This window comes from Typopeltis vanoorti, chromosome 18 (assembly GCF_054136105.1).
Source record: "Typopeltis vanoorti isolate ZY-2024b chromosome 18, IOZ_Tvanoo_1.0, whole genome shotgun sequence".
NCBI lineage: Eukaryota > Metazoa > Arthropoda > Arachnida > Uropygi > Thelyphonidae > Typopeltis > Typopeltis vanoorti.
The window spans coordinates 13,683,141-13,697,448 of record NC_143566.1 but is presented as its reverse complement, the minus strand read 5'-3'; the positions used below and the strand labels follow the sequence as shown (position 1 = coordinate 13,697,448).

Sequence of the window (14,308 nt, the reverse complement as noted above, 5' to 3'; positions counted from 1 at the left end):
CTCCAACATAACCGGCACACTTTCCTTACCAGGACGTCGATCGGATCACTTGGGAAGTGGAGCTAAGTAGAACGTTGTGATGTCATACCGCGAAATCTAAAGCGATATGAGCGCCCCATTGTAACCTGCGATCAGGGGGGGGGGGGGGTCATGGTGCCAATTCCAGAACACAGAGTGAAGAAGCCGCGATTGGTTCTTGTCAAATCTTCCGAATAATTCTGATCCTCTGTCATCGTTGATCATTCTTATTGAGAAAAAAAAAGTTGAGAAAAAAATAGAGAAATAAAAAATATTGATAAATACAGACAAATCGACCTTCATAATACACGCAATTTACAGACAAAAAATACTGTTTTTGGTGACGATAGGCGATAGATGGCGTTGATGATAGTAGTGTCGTAGTTGGAAATTAAATAGTAGTGGAGAGGAAGAGATGTATTTAGTGCAGTAGAGTAGTGTGCCCTCCACGATGTGAGTGCTTGGACTCCCTGGGGGGGGGGGGGGTCAAGTAATAATAGTTTTCTGTTCTTCATTATTCTAATAGCGAGAATAAAAAAAGACTGTTGCCTTTGAACTAATGAAATAGTTGGGCAATTGAGAATGCAGAGTGATTTAGTAATAGATTCTTAACACCGCTTAAGATTTGTTTCTAGATTTCGCATCTGAAATTCCTTTCACCTTTTACCATCTCAGAGACCCACCTTCTCGTTCTGAATTTAAACATTTCTCGTTCATCAAAATTGAACTTCTGATGAGTGCCACAGAAGCTGCTGACGAAATCCGTGTTGAGCTATTCATGTCGTTGTGACAGAAGGATGGATTCGGAGAAAGATAACCTGCAATTTACATAGATAAGATCAGTGAATTTCTTTCTTTTTTTTTTAAATTCGACGAATGGTAATCGTGCAGGCCAAATAATACGCTTTATTTTCTACTTGGGAATTTCCTGCGGTATTGTAAAATCTGGGGAAACAACTTGTCATCCGAAGAGCTCTATTTAAAGAACGCCTGGTTTCCATTGTGCGTCTTAACAAAGAGAGACTACAAATGAAAATAACCACTCCAGTTTAATTAAGAAGTGACGAAATGGTTACAAAAATTCTGCTCCTTCAGCAAAATTTGCAATTCCGAAATTAACTTCTTTTAGTTATTTGATGCAGACAAAACTGCACAACGGAAAAGACCATTTCGCATTTAGAATAAAAGGAGTCTCCGTAGCTTAGTCGGTATAGACGAAGTCCTTTGGTCGGAAAGACTTTGGTTCGATTCCAGTCAGTGACATGAGCAATCTTTATCTGGTCTCTTTCGACGAAAAGTGAGTTAGCCGGTCTCATACGGAGGTGGTTTTTTTTTTTTTTTTCCCGTCCGGAAGGTCGGATTTTTCGTCCTCCAGGCAAACTGGCCTGAGCACATGCATATACAGACATAGGCCATACGGAAGAAAATCCAGTAAATGTAGAAAATCCTCGACACCATAAGGTAAAAGAGGAGAGAAGGAATAATAAGAATAAATTACAAAACGCGATTTGATAAGACTTGATAAACAGTTCAGAAAGCAGTTACTTAAGCTGCTGATGAGTCATAAGCTATAAATTGATAAGATATCAGCTGTTGTCTCATATTCCAATTTCTTAAAGGTTTCTCTTGGCCCATTCCTTTCCAGTTTTAAATATCGAGGCAATGTAAGCCATGCTTCACACTCTTATCTTAATTTTCTTAGCAACTACACAGTGAGCACTTTAGCAGACCCCTTGCTGATAAACTAACAGAGCAATGTCTCAAGCAGTTGCATCATTGTGTGAATTCCATTGAACTGTGCGATGCTTTTCTGTGTGGTTTCATTATACTAAGGGGGGACCCTCCCCCGTCATTCTTAGTCACAATTTCTTCATCCATGAATTGCTAACGAACACTATGCAGTTACTTCGCTGTTTAAGTAATTAGAAAGCAAAGGAGTATGACGTAGGCGAATGACTGAATTTCCATTAAAACATACGCCTTAAAGATTAGTTTCACGATGCTTCCACTTCTGAACAAAAAAAAAAATCCTGGATGTTTCCGTCTTTAAAGCTTGAAAACAATTCAGGATTAATAAAATTAAGCGGATTTAATTCCACGATATAATTTAGAAATAACGGCAGCATTCTTTGGGACGCGCTAATTGCTTATTCCAAGAATTATTATGAATAATAATATTTTTCATAATAATAAGTTATTATGAATCTTATTCCATGATTAAGTACGGAATAATTATCCCATTGGAATGAGTATTAATTTTAGAAACAACATTTGGAAGATTTTTGTTAAAATATGTTCCATCGGGATAGTGCTTACCAATGTAAGCACTATCCCGATGGAACATATTTTAACGTAGATAGCGTGTTCACCCTCCAACCAACAGGCTGTGACTTCAAATTAGCCTTTGGGCATTGAAAATCTTTAGATTGGAAGATTTGCCATCGACCAGTGCGAGATTTGAACAAGTTCAGATTAAGTAATCCTAACCCTACCCACGACAGTAATGCGCGATATTTTCGGTCTTTCATTATGAGATGCCATAAAAAATGAACTTTCAGAAGAACAATTAAACATAAAATAATTGATTATTTTGTATATAAGAGATTCTAACGTTTAAATCCATATTATGTTGTCTCTTAGCGATCTGATTTTGTGACACGTGGCAGTAAAATTCGTATAAGATGTTAATTTCTTACTATCTTTCAATTATAATTTAAAATATATTTTTATTATTCGAGAATCCGAGGACACTATTCATCTCTCCTCTGAATAAGCGAACGTCAAATTATATGATGCTGGTACACACACACAAAAAAAATCCTTTGTAATGCTTTAAACCTACTGAAACGGAGTCGGCATTCGTTCATGGCTCCATTAGATTAATAAACTCCGATTTATGCCTGTTTTATTTCAATTCCCCCCGCCCCCCTTTTCACTTCCCATTTCTCAAAAAAACAAATATTTACTTCTTGCTGCCTTTCCAACCCGTTTCAGACTGACAACAGTATTGCAGATGCTTCAGTCCTTGATGGATATGAAATTTCTTTTGGGAGCAGAGTTCGTTAGAATTGGCGTGTTGGGAGGGATTTTGTTTTGTGAAGAGAAAATCCTTACAGACCAACTCAACTGCGTTCAGTTGAAATATCCAGATAAGAGTTTATAGCTTCCTAAACGAGATTCGAACTCAGCCGAGTCATGAATTCATCTCTTTCTCTCCGAGAATCTCAAGGGAAAGCCATGAATTTGCAGAGTAACAGGTGATCTGGTCTTCATACGGTCATAATTTATTATAAAAGTTATTTTATAAGTAACATTCCCTGATTACTTTGTATATAGAAGAATAAATAATATAGACAGTGGCTTATGTGGAATGTCCTCTTGCGATGAGTCCTTGTACCCCTTCGTAGTCACGTAATAAGTTTTCCTCTTGGCATGAGTAAACTTAACGCTCTTCTGCTAGAGGAAATTGCGGCATTTTCAATAGAGAGAAACAAGAGTTTAGCATAGGATCACATTTTATAGTTATGAAACATGAACGAATTGAATGAAGAAAGAAGCCTTAAAGGCTTAACTTGTCATTAAAAACCTAAACATATATTAGTTTTCTATGACTTGTATGGAAACGCACGGTTTGTGCATTGAAAATAAGGTTTGAAAGTAATTTAGGGTTACAAAATTACAAATTTTACTGTCACGCTGAAGACGAACTCTCAAGATCCTCTATTCGCCTTTTATCAGTAATATTTATTGACAGTTTCACTGGCATGACAGCTCTTAAGAACTGCTAGCGCCCACAAAAAAGAGATCCGTTGTTTCATGATGGTGGGATAGTAAATATCCACCGTTAAAAAAAAAAAAAAAAAAAAAAAAAAAAAAAAAAAAAAAAAACATCAAGCGTCCGGTCTCTGATAAGGATAGTATTTACCAAATCACTGAAATTCTTAAGCACTAATAAAAAAAAAAAAAAAGCAGTTGTTTTAATGCCGCCGCCCCACACGAAGGGTTGTACACAAATAGTATCGTGGATGGGCTAAGAGCGTTTCGGATACGCGTTAGAGACCAACGCATAAATGTGGTAGAAGTCAAGTCTCACACCGGGCAATGAATTCATCTTTCGCCTTAAATGTACTAGTTTAGGGGTCGAGTTCAGTGGCTAAAAAATCCTATTCCCACTTATGTTTTCCTGGTGGTGATATTCAGTGAAATTACCTTATGCTGAAGGGAACTAAAGAAATAGCGAATGTGTCAATTCCAAACCTGAGTTCGAAATGACTTCCAATGTAATCTCGAAATCAAAACTTTTGTAAGAAATAAAACGAACTGGAGGATTTCACCAAAATTAGTCAGTTCTTACAGCATGAGAGCCATCAACATGATCATTATGGATACTGTGATGGGGGCGAATACAGGTAATCATTCGCTGTCTGCGGTAATTTCCTTACTTGTGTTCGTAGACAATCATAACTAGATAGATCAGAAGTCATGCATTGCATCTTCCCCAAGTTTCTAACTAAAATAAATCTTACATAGCCAACTAGAGCCTCCGTAGCTCAGTTGAATTCGACAGACTCTCACTGGTTTGTTGGAAAGACAGGAATCTCATCTCTGAACCTTTTTCAGGGCTGTTCATTGAAGTGGTGAGTTACTCGGTCTCCTACGGAAACTCGATTTTTTTTTTTTTTTTTGTCCCTCAAACAGATAAACTATTCCTGAACATATCTGCAAACAATTAATACTATTGGACAAGGAAGGCTATGAGAAATCACCTCGTTCTATGATAATTGCATAGTAATGTAGGAATAATCAAATATTATTTGATTATTCCTCCCCCCCCTCCCTTCTAATTGCGTTTTCGGTTACAACCGCAGACGAGTACCCGCGAACACTTCGTTCTTTTGGCCACGTTTCGAAGTAATAACTCCGCCCTGGTTGGATGAAATTTAATAACATTTTGCATACGGTGCTCCATAAACAGAAGTTCTCTGGTGAAGCCATAAATCTCGTTTATGAGTGCATCAAAAGCTGTCGCAGGCTTAATAAATGTTGCAAACTGAACAAAGCGAAGTTAGCCAATAACCTGTAAGGTTAATTAGAGAAAACAAACTTATTGTTAGCGTGGACAAAGGAGTGTCACTAGTCCAAACCGATTAGAAAAACGGTATCATTCTTTGTAGAATATTTAAGTGATTATAATGCTGGTACGCAATTTTGAATCACCGAGCAGATTTCTTACTTAATTTCAATGGATAAACCAAGTAGAAGTGGCAGTATCACTTAAATGTTAAAAAGGAAAAGATAACTACATGTTCTAATAATACCTGCGACTGACAATCATGAGCATCCATTAATTTCCTTTATTAGCCGATGTTAGATTTACAAAAAGAGACATCATGCATGGGGTTGCAACTTTCTTAGAACGAAAAGCGTAACCAACGCGATGAAAAAAATGTACCGTCTTTAGTAATGCTTCTTCTTAGTGTCTCATTACTTACAGAATAATTTTGGAAAACAAACTTGCTGATATAAATGGCGAATGGAATAGAGATTTGTAGCTAAAAGTCGGATTCCAGTCCGTAAAGGGTAAATGTTTGTCTCGGTATATGAGGCTGTTTCAGCACGACATGCCATCATTATTATTCATATCTTGGACGAAAATTGATATGCTGCGTGGCGCTCTTCCAAATCTGTTAAGTGATATAGCCTACGAATAGAAGTAGAAGAGTCTGTGTTTCATGTGAAATGATTACCATATTTCAGGTATTGTGCTGATGCAAAAGTTCTTCCACTTTATCTGACAGTAAAGATATACATAACTTTATATGACGTTGGTAATAAATGCCTCTTATGTGACTGCTTCTGTGTAACACTATAGCTGTCCCATCTACGAGATGACAGATGCCTCTTATGTGACTCCTCACATGCGTATATAATACATACGAGAATCCGTGCAGCATTTCACCTGTTCTTAGTGTAGGTAAATGAATGCGTGCGTGGTGAGCACATCTATAAATACTAAACAAACTTAAAAGACAAAACTAATTGCTTACCTTTTTTTTGTTTTTATTTTTAACTTTGGCAAGATGCCACGAGATGTTCAAAGTCCGGGCAAAGCACCTCTATCGGGAAGGCAGCGACTGACACACTGCTTCGCTACCACAACGCGTTCCGGCTGCCGACGTCTCAGATTCTGAGAGTCCACCCGACCCAGTTACAAGTTAAGTCGTCACGTGGGAAAACATCACCCAGGCTTCTGTTAGTTGCGAGCGGTCTTGAGAGCCAATGACAAACAAGATGGGGTAGAATGTTCACTCTTCCGGCTTCATAGCGAGATTCACGTGGAAGATAAGCTCTATTCCTCAAATGTGCACAAAAGAAGGGATGACGAGACGCACGGCGACATCTTTGATTGGTTGTCAGTGTTAAATACCTCCTGCAAATATGACGCATTTTTCTCATTCTGTCGTGGGAATCTTCAAAACAAGAATATATCTGTAGAATCACTAGATTTAAGTAAGGTTTCGGGCTTTTAATTGCGTCACGAAGAGCTCAATTACGTACACTGCTTTAAAAAAAGTTAGTTGCATCCAAACTGTAACCTTAAACTTTGGGTTATAACTTAAAGGTTGTTTGTCTTCAAGGCGGTTGTTCAGGCAATTAAAAGGTCACACACGAGTGACTTTAAAGGAAGGATGAAAGTACTCTTTCTTTTTACTCTGTGTTTTGCCAGAAATAAGACAAACCAGCATCGTGTGCCTGCCTCAATGCGAAGCAAGTGCACGATGCTAGTTTGTTTTATTTCTGGATTTCCTTTTGAGGAAATGTAAGACAGTCACCAAGCTTTAATCTTATCTAAAAAAGAGGATTTTTCATTTGATGCTTTTCTAGCAGAGGTCACGAAGGCTCTTTCACTCACCGTAGTTTACTCTATAATGATCTTTGCTACTTTTCCTTGGTGACGTTAATAGCTAATGTGGTCTTTGTCGCGAAGGTATTTCTCACCTCCACGCACTAGCAATTACATCTCATTGGAACTCATTCGGGTCTGCATAATTGTCCAACCGCATCCAGGACACGGTACACTTATAACTTATAGGATCAGTTAGTTTTCCATTCTCTGTGGGATAAGCTCATAATTCATCTGCTCCTGTGATCGACTATGTTTGTGTGCTATATTTTTAAATGGAATTCTTCTGACTGCCAGAAGCTACCCCTTATTTTTAAAGCCTTGTTTACATTTCACGATGATTTGCCCGTGTAAGAGGAGTACTTAATTTCAGTTCAGTAATAATGTGAAGCTCGCTCCCCTCCTGTCACCTCTACTAACCCTCTGAACGAGGCTTGAGTGGTTCGTTTGTTTTCTTTAGTGATGAACGTAGGTTTATATAGGCATCAGCAGATCCCCATCTAGAAATGTCAAAGCATTTTATCTAAGAAATTGCCTAAAAAATTCATTTTTTAGGCAATTTCATCACACCCGAGAATGACAATTCGTCAAGATGTCACCATTTCGGCTTCCCATCAATTCATTTTTCAGATTTTTTTATGAAAATCCTCTTCACAAAAAATTCTAAATGTATAGTCTAGCGAATAGTTACAGTCTAAACACGTTCCATACATTCATCCACTAGCATTTGAACCTCACCTTGTTGGTTGGAGAGTGGGAATCCACTCGGCCAACTGGTCTGGCTCATTAATATGCTTCCACAGGACAGAAATCTGTTTAATACCTTTGTTTAATATCAGATTTTTGACGTTCTCTAAAATTCGTGATAAGGAAATGTGACTGTTTGTCAATGTTTCCTTGAGTACTTTGAATATGCATAGCATCTCATAATTTGTATTAATTTTTAATTATATGCATTCTCCGCGATATATAACGATGTGGTTTAATATCAATAGTTGCGGTTTTATGTTCATGCTTATCTCATTCCTAAGGCAATCCTCATGAGCTCGTCTTGTGGCATTGAAATGGAGTAGTTCATATCAAGAATCCACGTACAAGGAAATTTAGCAGCCCAAGATGCAAAGCTATACATTTTTCCGAACCAACACGATCAGGACCAGCCTAGCCAGAAATTCATTTCCATCTCGAGTGGCCATCGGACACTCTTTCCGCTCTTCTTCACCACAGGAAGTTGTGGCTTCGAATTCCGCTGCTGTGAATGTTTCAAGTGGCGGATGAGCTTCATTGCCCGCTTATTGTAGGCATGAAGCCGTTTGAAAAAAAAGTTCCGTGCTGTATCTTTAGTGCAGTTTCTGGATTATCAACCCCAATTACTCTTAACTGTACTCATGTTATGCAGATTTGTAACATTTCTTGGGTGTTATTCTCATTACGTAGATGGATTATTATTTAAAAATATTGAGTGATGTGACATTGTTGAAATGTGAGATAGACCTTATGATGTTGGGTAAGCATATATGCAGCCCAAGAAGCAAAGCGATACTTAGTGGCTAATTTTCCGAACCAACATGATCAGCTCCTCGGTCAGGACCAGCTTAAGCCTATTTAACTTGTACAGCGAATACATTTTAAGAATGACATGGCTGGAGGAGTCTTCCGTTGGAATTAAAATTGGGGGGAAAATATTAATAATTTGAGGTATGCAGATGGACCACCTTGCTAGCAGAATGCAAAGAAGATTTGGAGGAACTTTAAAGAAGAAAGTGCTAAATATGGTCTTAAACTTAACCTCAAAAAGACAAAAGTTATGGCAACAGAACTTTTGTCTTTTTGATGACAAAACCTTAATGATTTTGAAGTAGATGGGGAGAAAATAGAAGCAGTTAACAATTTTGTGCTCCTAGGATCCCGAATTGATAAAGATGGGTATTATACCGAAGAAGTTAGAATATTATTACTCGGAAAGAAAGCAATGACAAATTTAAGCAAGATCTTTATTAAAGATAAAATATTAGCCTCGCAACAGAATCGTGAAAGCAATGGTACTGCATGGGTGTGAAAGTTGGACCCTGAGAAAGAGTGAAAGAAGGAAGATAGATGCATTTGAATTATGGGTTTGGAGACGCTTACTAAGAATACCATGGACTGCAAAGCAAACCAATAAATCAGTGATAGATAGAATAAAGCCAGATTGGTGCTTAGCTACGACTTTGACAAGGGTACTAAAACTTAGCTTCCTGCTTCACATACACAACTATGTTTGTCAAGATAGATGACACTCCATCAGTGGCGACCGGTGAAAATTTCAAGTGGGGGTGCTGCATATACAAAATAAAATTAAAATTAAAAAAAAATTCCTAATCAGTAACCAATTTATTAATAAATAAATTTACATGTTAAAAAATTGCTTTATTAAAAATATTTCATCCCCACCACGAACAAACACCAATAATAAAAGTTTCGTATCTCACAAAAATAACGAGCGTAAGCATACGATACACTGCCCAAAGAGGAGTGTCGAGTGTAAACGAATATCGGCGAGTCTACCTGCAATTGGCGCGATCATCCTCACACTGCATTAGATCGCAGTGCATTTGTTTCGTGTAAGGATAATTGAAAAAACAATTCTTTTCATATTTTCAACAGTGACACTCGTCGTAATTCAGCCTTGTATCTATAATAAATAAATAATTATATGTTATTTTAACAAAATAAAATAAGATTTCAAAAAATAGTTCACAGAAATAAAGCGCGGAAGCATACGATACACTGCCCAAAGAGCAGTGTCAGATTCACTAGTTATGTGCAATGAGAAGCGCAAACGGATATCGGCGAGTCTGGCTGCTATTGGTTGAAAACGTGATAATTCTGACACTGCGTTAGATCGCAGTTCATTTGTTCCATAATCTAAAGCGTTAATCGAACAATTCCAATTATTAACTATTCAATCACTGTCGAAACATACGCTGTAACCTTTAACATGTTGTATTGCATTTATATAATGCTGTAAGCATTGCTATTATTTATAAACACGAACACAATTTTTTCATTTTTTCCTTGGGGGTGCTGCAGTGTCGCAGTGCTTATGTACGACCCGCCACTGCGCTCCATCATCCCATAACGTCTGACAAAGAGAGATCTTTAATATTTTGCAGATATTAAACGTTTTATCAGATTCCGGGAAGAATCTGACAATTAATGACTTACTAATTAATAACATAATTAGTAAGTCACCCACGATAATACAAGTTTCCAGGAATAAGTAAGAGCAGTCTCTTTGTCACTGTCTAATATATTGTTCGGAGGGGATATTATCTATTAGTGGAATGGCTGCTAGCGTGGATGGCCACTGCTTGAAAAATGTCAATGGCACCTTCCCAAATTACTCCACAGTGATATAACTGATACATAAAAACACGCATACAGCTTAATTTCGCATTCCTATTATCACCTTTGCATTATCCACCTTAAAACAAAGTAAAATTCTCAATAAACATGTATACGGAAACCTGGCATGACTTTCAAGAATTAGTCCTTTGTATTTGTAGCACGAACGCCGACAATATGCAAAGCAGATTCGCAACTAGATGAAGCAATGCAAAACGTGTCTGGATTTGCATTCAGCCTATTACGTTCGCTCTGAGTAAATGCCAGTTCCTATTTCTTTCAGTATTTCTAAGTCATCACGTCCGTGTTTGTAATGAAGAGTGAGTTGACGTACACTGAATTGGTTTACTTAACAAAGAACCGTGAGTGTACCTGAAACAGAAAAATATATTGCGTCCAGTGGCGCGGAATTCACACACCAAATACAACGGAGGACTCCAAGCGGTAGTGTCTGCCAAGAATTTGTATGGAAAGTTCAAGATCGGCTTTTATATACTACCGTTACCATTTACAACAGATTAAAGTATTTTTATAAGACAACCATTATTGTCGATTGATGTTTGGTAAGTGGTTTTTATACGAGAGAACCAACGATTTCTTTTTTGTGTGCTTTTTTACAGAAGAGACAATGTTCACTCGACAGTATTCTCAATAATTACAACAGTCACGTGCCCAATTAAAATCCACATGCAGTTGTTCACTCAAGACATCAGTGGTCATTCTTCAGACAGATTAATAGGGCCATATATTTTGTCAAATAAGCAGTCATATAATGAATTGCTGAATTAAGTTTTGACAGTGGTCATTGGAAGAATATACCAAACTTAGAGATCCATATTGTTTAGGTATCAGTAGATGTAACTGTACCAGAGGCAATCAATAGAAACTGTTCCTATTAACAGCAATATAATACATCGATCGGATGGTTTCGTTTTGCTCTTTTTTTGTGGAGAGAATCAGCGTTTACAGTTGAAATCTCCGTAGAACTAATCGTTGACACATATTTTATGTTCGCTTATAGATCTCTTTTAAACATTGGGTTCGTATTCAGTTCACGGCAGTATGAACTATTCGCAGATGAACGAACTAAAAAATTTTACGTACAAACAAGTACTTGATTGAAAACATTTGGGGTAAAATTTTTTCCATGAATTTTAAAACAGACATTCGTATGATGAGAAAGTGTATTTGAATAAAACATGTAATGAGATATTTCGCATAATCAGTTCCTCCAAATATGAAGCAGTATTCCTTCATTTTTTTACTTTCCGATGTATCGCGTAAATGTTTGTTGTCTGGTGACATTTTGGTCACCATATCATTTCAGGTTTCCTTGCATGAAGCCAGCAGATTATCAACCTACATAAGCCATTCCATTCCATCCTTATTGTTCCCTCCAGATTTCCTTTTTGCTTGTCTTATTCCAATGCCTGTCTCGATTAATGCATTCAATTTTTCGGGAGACTCCTCTGGGTAATTTCTTCTCTACAAGTGGGTTGCATTTTTTAAACTACTCCTATCTCATTGTGTGTATCTTATGTTGCATAAGGCCTTTAAAATAAGATGTTTTTCTTCATATATATATCTTTCTTCTTTATCAGCCTTCAAACCAAATGACACATTCATTCACAGATGAAAATTCTTTTATTTGGCATTCAGTTCCTGCGAAATAAGTTTTCTCTCGTCGTAGCACAGTTCCGCTTCGTTATTTTTGAATCAGGAAAGTAAATAATTTGTACCCCAATAATTATGTGCAGCTTTTTATTGCAGGAACCACTAGGAAAAGCAACTCTCTCATTATTGCCGAATTCTCAAGGCGACAATTACGCGTAAGAAACAGATGAAATATTGAATAATTTAAAGAAATTGCTTGCTTTAAATAATATTCGTTCATTAGCAGTCCGTGCTAGTTTCACTTGTAGATATAAAATACAAGTTGGTAAACAATATGCCAAAGGCGAATATTATGAATGACACACGAAAAAAAAAAATGTCCATTACGAAACAAGATGCAAGTAGACATTTCAGAAACAATTGCAATTAGAAATTTAAGAATTACAAGAAGTTGCCATTGTTAAAAGGAAAGTATTTGAATCTGGATCTTTTTCTATCTGAGAATGTGTCATTCTTCTCAATGCACTAACAAGGAGTCTCATTTATGGTATTCTGCCCTACGTTGCCAGTAGTCGATAAACACTTGACCCAATCAAGTCAGAATTAAATAACAGAAATAAATGCAAAAGAAGACTAGAAATAGGAAAAGCAAACTAAATAGCACTTATATTTCGAAGCCACAACGAACGCGAACAAATACTCTTTGCAGTAATTAAAGATTTTAGATGATTTTCACGATCTGATATGAGATAATCACCCAACCTACTGTAGTAAGCCTTCACTGACTCGACGCAGTGCCGTAACGAGGGCGTGGCGAAAGAGGCGCCCGCCACGGGCGCAACTAGGTTTGGGGCGCAAAAAGTTAAAAAAAAATAAAGAAGTAGATATAAAAGTCCGCTATTTTATATTGTATTTTTAAATTTCGGCAATGCGCCGCTTTAGACACACAAATTCTGCAACAAAGTGCAACTCATTTTGATGGAGTTAATAGTAAGTATTTAACATATTGCATTTAGTAAAATTTAACTTGTTACATTTACATTTTTCAAAATTTTTGTCACTTTTTTTTGGGAGCGGAGACGCAAGTTAGACACTTGCAACAGGCGCTTCATACCCTCGTTACTGTACTGACTCGACGTATTGCATTCAGAGAGGAACTTTTATCAAGGTTGCTCAGAGAAAGGCGTGTTAGCCGGTCTCGTATTATTGGAGGTTTTCCTCATTACAGAAAATTTGTTTTCAAGAGTGAGGAAAATCTCCAGTATAGATTAACATGTGTAATATACTAATCAATTAATATATTACAATTAATCAATATATCAATTAATATATGTAACAGACTGATATTATGGTCATAGTCGTTTTGAACGTGATTTCATGCAAATCATGTTTGTTCCCTAAGTGTGTTTGAATGGGATTATCTTTGGGGAAAACTAAAAACACTTATAGTTATCAAGAGTGATTTCTTTTATTTTCTTGTGGGGGGGGGGTGTTATTGAACCGATATTTTTACAAAAATGAAAGTAATTTCGTTTTCATTTTTCTAAAGTAATGTGTGTGTGTGTGTGGTGAGGAATGTTCACTTTTAGTAAAATATCGAGAAGTGCTGCCCCTAAATGTCGATATCAATGGAAACTAGTTCAGAATACCGAAAGCTCTCGGAGGACGAATGAAACCTTCTTGTTAGGTTAAACGGAAGCCGTACACAAGTCGGCGATATGTTTAGTAGAAAAAGATTTGTCAGTCAGTATTGTAGGGGGGGGGGATGACTTCCACAGAGAATGTCTTATCATTTGTTTACAGGCATGCAAATTATTATTTTCTTTAGCTAGGAATTTTATCGTCGATGTTGAATTGAGCAAAACCTGACAGCTTAACAAAATTAGCAACTTATCAGTTAATTCTCCAGAATGTACGCTACGAGAAAAGAAACCAACTACGTAAACATGAAGTTCCGAAGATATCGGAGGATAAAAACAGACTTACTTAGCTAAGTGTTCGGTAAATAATCCTAGTAAGATAAGATGCCATGAGGATTAAGTGTAAGAAACGAACACCCGCTTAAAGATCTTAACGGGGATTTCATCAGTCTCCAGCCATGCTTAAAAGGACCCGATAATATTACGAGGATTATGATGCCGAAGTTAAAGGAGGTCAGTTAAGTGAGGCATTATTCCTTAACGTTATCATTAAGAGCTACGAAAATACACTTCGTTGGTTAGACAAGAAAAAATAATTCCAAATAGATTTGCTGCATCTCGTTCAGGTTCTTAACACAAACATTAAATGCATTGCATAATGCTTACTGAAAATCCAGTTAAATATTTACCATTGGGTTGGAGAAAGAATAAAGATAGAAGCTACACTACAACAATAGAAAACCAA

At 36.9% G+C, this 14,308-nt stretch overlaps 2 protein-coding genes across 2 annotated transcripts in view; one reads left to right on the top strand and one right to left on the bottom strand.

The window, feature by feature from the left end:
- The window catches only part of LOC150096499 (allatostatin-A receptor-like), a 93,071-nt gene extending 86,889 nt beyond the window's left edge, over nt 1-6,182 (bottom strand). Inside the window, exon 1 of the mRNA XM_090408326.1 lies at nt 6,066-6,182. The gene's annotated coding sequence lies outside the window, so the exon portion shown is untranslated. The remainder of the gene's footprint in view (nt 1-6,065) is intronic.
- Nucleotides 1-14,308, top strand: part of LOC150096498 (guanylate cyclase 32E-like) — a 644,496-nt gene that overhangs the window by 267,291 nt on the left and 362,897 nt on the right. The window lies entirely within an intron of this gene.